This window comes from Ictidomys tridecemlineatus, chromosome 8, assembly GCF_052094955.1.
Source record: "Ictidomys tridecemlineatus isolate mIctTri1 chromosome 8, mIctTri1.hap1, whole genome shotgun sequence".
NCBI classification, from domain to species: domain Eukaryota; kingdom Metazoa; phylum Chordata; class Mammalia; order Rodentia; family Sciuridae; genus Ictidomys; species Ictidomys tridecemlineatus.
Window position 1 is genome coordinate 123,631,396 of NC_135484.1, and position 7,885 is coordinate 123,639,280.

The following is a 7,885-nucleotide window of genomic DNA, read 5'->3' on the forward strand; positions in this document are numbered from 1 at the left end:
GATTAGGGTCAGGGTCACAGTTAGGGTTAGGGTCAGGGTCAGAGTTAGGGTTAGGGTCAGGGTCAGGGTCAGGGTTAGGGTCAGGGTCAGGGTCAGGGTTAGGGTCAGGGTCAGGGTTAGGGGTTAGGGTTAGAGTTAGGGTTAGGGCAGCAACCGCCCTCTGTCTTGGGGGGCAGCCAGAGTAGGGAAAGAGACACCCCAGCCCATGACACAGGGGACAGAGGCTGCTGAGGTGGCTGGAGCCCGGGGATGAGGTGTGGAGTCTCTGGTGCACTGTGATGACCTTGGTGGCCCCCACCCCTCCACACCAGATGGGGCTTCCTCTGTCTCTGCCACTCACCTCACAGACAGATAAGGAAGATCACCATTTCTGAGTGTCGACCCTGTTTACTCTGTTCCTACTTCCTCTCTGGCATTTAATTTACAGGGTCATGAACCACATACAGAGTGAGAATAAGGCAATCTGTTGTCAAGAGGTAAAGGAGTCAACAGAAGAACCTTCTCTGCCTCCCAGGTGGACACTCAGCCACTCCCTCGCCTTCTCTGCCTCCCAGGTGGACACTCAGCCACTCCCTCGCCTTCTCTGCCTCCCAGGTGGACACTCAGCCACTCCCTCGCCTTCTCTGCCTCCAAGGTGGACACACAGTCACTCCCTCACCTTCTCTGCCTCCCAGGTGGACACTCAGCCACTCCCTCGCCTTCTCTGCCTTCGAGGTGGACACTCAGCTATGGAGACACCGAGGCCACAGACTGGGGAGAGGCCAGCATGGGCCATCCAAGGCCAGAGAGCCTGCCCTGGCAGCCACATCTCAGCCCCTGCACTGGACCGTGTCCATACCACAAAACAGCAGTCAGTGTGAGTGTCCTGGGGGAGCCCTGCCCTCTCCGGTTGCTGAAGAGCAGAGTCCGGAAGACCCAGCCTGCAGCACCAGTAGGAAGAGAAGGGCCGGCCACTGTGGGCCTCTAGAGCAGCGCAGGCCCTGCACAGCGCCTCCTGCCCATTAATCTCCCAACTGTGCTGGAGGGAGACCCCACGGTGCCCCTTCATGCTGATGGGAGGCTGAGGCTCAGAGAGGCTGTCAGGGTTTTCTCACAGGCCCCAGTGGAGTGTGGGACTGGTTTCCCTCTCCTACCCTCCTGCCGAGATGAGAGGGCAAGAGCTCCCAGGGAGACACAGCACCCCCACAGGGGAAGGTTGGGGACAGCGGGGACGCAGGCCAAGCAGGGCCACTGCACTGCCGGAGCCTTAAAGCCAGCATCACGGTCCCCTGGAAGAGCCCAGACCTCTGAAGAGGTCCCTGCAGAGGCTGCCTGTGGCCCCTGGTCCTCGGCTGGAAACAGAGTGTCCTGAAGGGAGAGGAGGTGCCCTGCCACCGCAGAGGGAGCCTTGGGACGGGAGAAGACTGGCTTCCTGTGTTGGGCCCGTTCCTCCCCAAACCCTGGGGGCTGATCTAACTGTAAAATGAGCCTGTCAGGGTGCCTGCCCTTGTCACTGTGCTTTTGACATCACCACCATCACCTTGAATTCAGTTTCTAAGTTACACGTAGAGTCAGTTGGGTCTTTCGTGGCCAGACAACCCTAGAAGGCAGGTCACAAGACAGACATTGAGGGCACTCGGCCTGGGGTCCCTTCCGCAGTTGACTCCAAATCCAGCTGGCCCTGAACCTCACAGGCACTGTTCCCCCGCCCAGTGCTTCCAAGGACGCTTCACCTGGACTGAGAGCGGGGGTCCTCTCTTCCTGGAGCAGGTAACGACACCCAGGTTTGAGTTGAACCCCGTTTCCCACTTGTCCCCAACGACCTCCCTCCTGGGTAGTCATCTGGCCTCTTGGCTTTGGGTCTTCTCTCTAAGAGGGAAGAGTGAATGGTCCCCACACTTCACATGGACTGTGGGAGGTGACTGGGGTCTGAGGAGGGTGCTGCCATCTGGGAGGTCTTGATTTTGGAGGAGGAAAGGGACTGTGTGTGGCTGGATCTAGACTGTCCCCAGAGGCTCATGTGTCAGGTGACACAGCAAGGTTCAGGTGGAATGACTCACCTCATAAGTGGATTAATCCAGTGAATGAGTTAATAGTCTGAATGGACCCCTGGGTTGTAACTGTGGGTGTTGGGTGTGGATGGAAGATAGGTCACTGGGGGCCAGGCCTCCCTTGAGGGTCATGTCTTGTTCCCTGGTGCGCTCTCTCTCTCTCTCTCTCTCTCTCTCTCTCTCTCCTTCCAGCTGCCTGGAGTTGAGCGCGCCCTCCACCAGGCCCCTCCACCATGCTGGTCTGCTCCCCTCAGACCCTGGGCAAGGGAGCCAGCTGACCATGGACTCCGAAGCCGTGAGCCCAAGTTAACTTTTCCTGCTCTCGGCTCTTCTTGCCAGTGACTTGGTCACAGTGGGGACCAGCTGACTAACGGGCTTCCTCAACAAAGCGTCCTGAGCTGAAGCTTGGCAGCTGGCATTTATCTCTCCCTGTAGGAGGCCAGGAGTCCAAGGTCGAGCTGTCAGCAAGGCCATGCGCTGTTCAAGGCTCTGGGGAGGGGTCTTCCTGGTCTCTGCTGGCTCCCGGTGGCTCTGCCATCCCGTGTTCCTGGGGTTGGCTGCCTTGCTCTCATCTCTGCTCTGTCTTATCACAGCCTCCTCCCTCCCTGTGTCCTCTCCTCCTTTTACAAGGACAGGATTTGGGGTGCTCCCTGGTCCAGGATGACCCCATCTTCACTTCGTCACATCTGCGGAGACCCTAAGTGAAACTACATTCATGGACTTGGCAGTTACAGCTGAACCACAGCAGCAAGGTGGCCTCGCCAGCACCCTGGAGCAAGAGCTCACCTGGCTGCAGGTGTGCCAGTCACTCGGTCTCAGCACTAGGTCTGCAACACCTGGAGGCTCAGAATTAAGGGACCCGTGCCTCCCCTGACCCCACAGGCCCTTCCTGCACTTGAAACACAGCTCCAATTAGGTGACACGAGTGCGTAGCGGGAGGCTGTCCCCAGGGACAGCTGGTCTAAAGGGCAGATGAGAATGATGTGCAATAAGTACAGGGATCATGAGCGAGCACGCGGTCTCCCCAGGCTGGAGGAAGTTTCCCCCGCTGACCTGGCCTGCTGCACGCCTTGGCTTGGGCGGGCTCTTGCTGCCGACGGAGTCCGGCGGGTCTCAGGACAGACCCTCTCCACGAGGGAGCTACAGAGGCACACCCTTCCCCAGCACGGACCCTCTGTCCACCACATCCATCTCCTTGATGCACAGGCAGGCCCTCGACCGCCCGCAGACCCCCATAGCACCCCATAAAGCATCATGCTTTCCTTGGAAGCCTGCGTGCATTTTCACACCGCGTTGTGGACCGTGAGGGTCGTGAATGGAGGCACCCGTGCCCCCGGGCCTGGCTGGGTGAAGGTGGTGGGCTGTGCCCTCCTGTGCCCCCTGCACTCTCCTACGCGGCTCTAGCCTGTTTTGGGTGTGAATGACTCCACCTGCACCGCCTGAGGAGGCCGAGGGGGAGGTCGTGGGCTGCATGTTTAATTCACAGTGTGAGCGCGAGCAGTCGGTTCATAATTCAGACGCTGCTGCCCTAAATTAGGTGCACCTTCTGAGCTGAGTGAGATGGGAGATGGGAGCCCTTTAAAGAAAACCCATAAAGTCCCCGTTTCCCTCCCTCCAACAGAGTTCTGCTCTCCTGGGCGACTCTTCAGCTCCTAGAGAATAGCATCTTGTGAGTAAAAGGAGGCAGTGAAAATGGAAGAAGAAATTTAAATATGAAACTTTAATTAAATCCCTCTTTGATCATTCTCCCCAGAACCAGCCGAGGGGCTGCGCCATTCAGCCATGAATCCCATCACCCCTCGGGCTAATTAGGGAAGGGATGGCCTGCCGGCTGGGGGCGAGGAGCCTCCTGACCCCACAACAGCTCAGGGGAGCCCTTCTGACGGGGGCGAGGCCAGCCTCCGCCATCTACCCGTCCTTGCAAGTCTCACAGATGAAGTGCTCTTTGTGCCCCCTCAGGTCTCCCAGCCCAGGGACTCCCCAGAGAGGGCCAGGCATCCAGGGGTGAAGGTCCCCAATAGCTCTGGTCCTGATTTTGCAGGGCCAGAAGGGTTCCTTTTACAATTTTTCAAAGTGCTTCTCATTGACATGCACTAATTGTGTGTGTGTCTGAGGCTCGGTGTGATAATGCCATTCGCATGTTTGATGCGTAAAGGTCAGATCAGGGTAATTAAGGATTTTCCTATTTTAAATCAGCTCCCTGCATCCTGTTGCAGGCACCTGCATTCCTGGGGGGATGACACAGTGGACAACCAACAGGTCACAAAAGGCCCCACAGCCACACCATCTGGTCTGGGACATTAGCCCAGCCCCCATGCTATGTCACCTCATCGGTCTGAGCCTGCTGCCCAACAGACAGAGCTCAGGCTGTTTAGAGGGAGCGCACACATGGGACACACATACACACAGGACATGCATATACATGGGACAGGCATACACACGTACACTCGGGACATGCATACACACGTACACTTGGGACATGCATATGTACTGCGCACACACACACACACACACAGACACGTGTACGTGGATATTTGCACAGAGGTACACACACACCCAGTGACACACGTATACAGACTCCCCACACACATGTGCACCCACCATGGATTAGGTGCCAGAAGCATCTTCAGGAAGTGCCACCAACCCCCCTCGTTTGGGTGTCGTGGTCAACCTCGTCGGACGTGACCCTGGGAAGTGTGTGGCTCTGCCTCGGAGAGGGCGGGTCCCCACAGGGGAAGGGAGCTCTGCAGGGCAGGAGCAGTGGGGGAATTGGTGATGTTACCAATTTGTGGGAGTTCAAAGACTTTCCTTAAATGATTTAAGAGAAAGTATTTTGCTAAGTAAACCATGTTGCAAAGAATTTCAGGAGCATTGTTTAAATTATTAAAAGAATCGATTGTTTCCCAGCCCTGGAAGCACCATTTGGATATGATTAATAAGACATCACAAATTATTCCACACCATTACTGCAGGACCCCGTGTTCCTGAGCAATTTTGTTGGACAATGTCTTTGTTCCATTAGTTTGGGGATAAAAAGAATATAACTAGAATTTTTTATTTGAATCCTGGAAGTTCAACTTTCCTCAGGTTGAGGTCTGCTCTCTGTCTTCATCGACTGACTGGAAGAGCTCCCGCCTCCATCAGCTCTCCGCTGCTGGGACAAAGAGCCTGAGAGAGCAAAGTGAAAGGAGGAAAGGTTTACTTACCACGGCTCCTGGCTTCCGAGGTTCCACTGTGGCCGGTTGGGCCTGCGGGTTTCTGCTGCGTGGGGCAGAACATCGTGGCTGGAGTGTGCCGTGGAGCAAGGCTGCTGGCCTCACAGGGGCCAGGAAGCCAAGAGACAGAGGGAGCGGCTGGGGCCCCCAAGCCCCCAGAGAGGCGCACCCCAGAGCCTCGCTCCTCCCTCCTGCTGGTCCCCACCTCCTTGGACCAACCACCAGCTGGGACTCTGGCCTCCACACATGGGCCTGGGGGGACGTCTGTGGATCCGCTGTAGCCATCTGTGTGCACACCAGCCCCAGAGAGTGGCGTGAAGCTGTGGTGGCTGTATGTCCCTGGGACGCTCTGGGCTGACCAGGCATCCTGGGCTGGCCTTGCTGGCCTCCTGCGGGGTGGCTCCTCCAGGGTCAGCAGGGCTGGGTTGGGCTGGGCAGCACCACCTGGGCTTCTTTCTCCAGTCCTCCTGGGCAAGGTGGTCTCAGGAAGCACTCAGGGCGAAGGCCGAGGCTCCTTCCTCGTGGTCACGTCACCGGTCAGTGGGGCTGGGCCGCGGTGGCCAGGGGTCTGGCTAAGCCTTCTTTCTGGGTGAACCTGTGGGTGTTTCCAGATGACCTGCCCTGAGCGGGGGAAGGTGCCATCGCTCTCTCGAAGGCTGGAGCTGGACATCAGTCTTCCCCTGGCCTTGGACTGCCAAGACCCAGACTGCAGCTGCCCCTGTGCACCCGGGCACCAGCTCGCAGACAGGGGCTCTATCCCCATGGCTCATGTCCACGGCTCCAGGGCTGCAGGGACCGTGACCTCTGCATGCGCGCGTGTGTGTGTGTGTACCTGTGTGTGTACGTGTGCGTGTGTGTGTACGTGTGTGTACATGTGCGTGTGTGTGTGTACGTGTGTGTACGTGTGTGTACATGTGTGTGTACGTGTGTATGTGTGTGTACATGTGCGTGTGTGTACGTGTGTGTGCGTGTGTGTGTGTACGTGTGTGTGTACGTGTGTGCATGTACGTGTGCGCGTGTCCTGTGGGTTGTTTCTCTGTGGATCCCCGACTTAGGTAGCTCCTAAATCCACTTGTCATTTCCCCACTCCCCCCAGGTTCAAGGTGAGGGGGAGGGACTACACCTCTTAAAGGGGACTGGTGGTCATATTTAATCCCCCACAAGCATTAGCCCACACCTGCGGTTCCTTGGTGAGCAGAGAGCGCTGTGGCCTCTCCAGACCTTGATACTGTCCAAGCTCCTCTTGGAAACCACCACAGAGGAGTCTTTGGATAAGTCCCCCCAGCAGTCCAGAATGTGCAGGTTTGGAACAAAACTTCAAGGAAAATTACTTTTTTTTTTAAAGGATCCTTTCTGCATGAAATGAGGCTTTGCGTCAGGTTTTGCTCAGAACTCCTTGCCCGGGTGCTGTCAGGTGAGCCCAGAGGACAGAGGAGCCAAGCCCTTACCGCAGCATCTCCTGGCTGTGCGCTGGGCAGGCTGACATCGAGCCCCAGGCTCACCATCTCAGAGCACCGCGGAGGGCCAGGTGGGCTCCCCCGCGGCCTTTGTTAGCCCGGCAGCCAGACGGGGTGGTTGGACAACAGAGACTTAGGGCCTCACAGTTCCAGAGGCTGAACCTCAGGATCACAGGCTGGTTCTCCCGCGGCTCCTGTCTGTTGTGGGGTCCCCATCCTGTGAGTGCAGGAACATTCAGAGGCAAAGTGACGGGACTGTGCGGGCTGCACTCTGATCGTCTACCCAGTCTGAAGGGCCTGACTGGGGCAGTGGGAGGGGCTGGAGGAGGAGGCTCGCGGGGGCTGCCTTGGAAGTGTCCTCGGCCCCTTCCCCTCTCTGCTTCCCAGTCGCCCTGAGCAGAGAAGAGCTCCTCAGCCTGCCATCCCCATGATGGGCTGTTTCACCGAGCCCAGGGCAATGGGGCTGCCCTGCTACTAACTGGATGTCTGAAACTTTGACGCAGAACAAACTTCTCTGAGTCGCCCTCGTCCGGACCTGTGGTCCCAGGGACAGACCACGGCTAACACAGCAGCGTCTTCTCCCTGTGTCCTGACTCTGCCGACTACTTTTCTTTTCTTTTACATTTTACACACGTTACCGGGGTGCAACCCCCGCAGCCCAACACCCCCACATGCACACACCGCAGAGTAGTTCAACCATCTCCCAATCTTGAACGCTCACTCCCAAACCAGCCTGGCACCCTGGTGGCCACTTCTCCATCCCATCCCCGGCCCCAGCCCAGGCAGCCTCCGGTCCATTTCTGGCCGTGTAGACCTGCCTATTCCAGCCACTTCATGTACATGCAGCAGCACACCAGGCTGCCGTCCAGGCCCCTGTTTCCTCCAGCCCCAGCCCCCTGCACTGGGCCAGGACTCCTTCTCTGGATGGCCAAGTGACGGTCCACAGTGCACACTGGGCACAAGGACTCGCAAGCTCCCGGCCCTTTCTGTCACCGACGGGTTCTCCCCTGGCTCCCTCCTTCCCTGCAGGCTGGGACAGTAGCGTCATGGTAGACCCTGCATTCCTCCCCGTTCATCATTCTTTCCCCGGCCAGGGTCAAGGACACAGCTATGAACAGCCCAGTCCCTCCTCCAAGCCTGGTTGCCCAGTGGGCAGGAGAAGCCATGAGCGGATGACACAGTG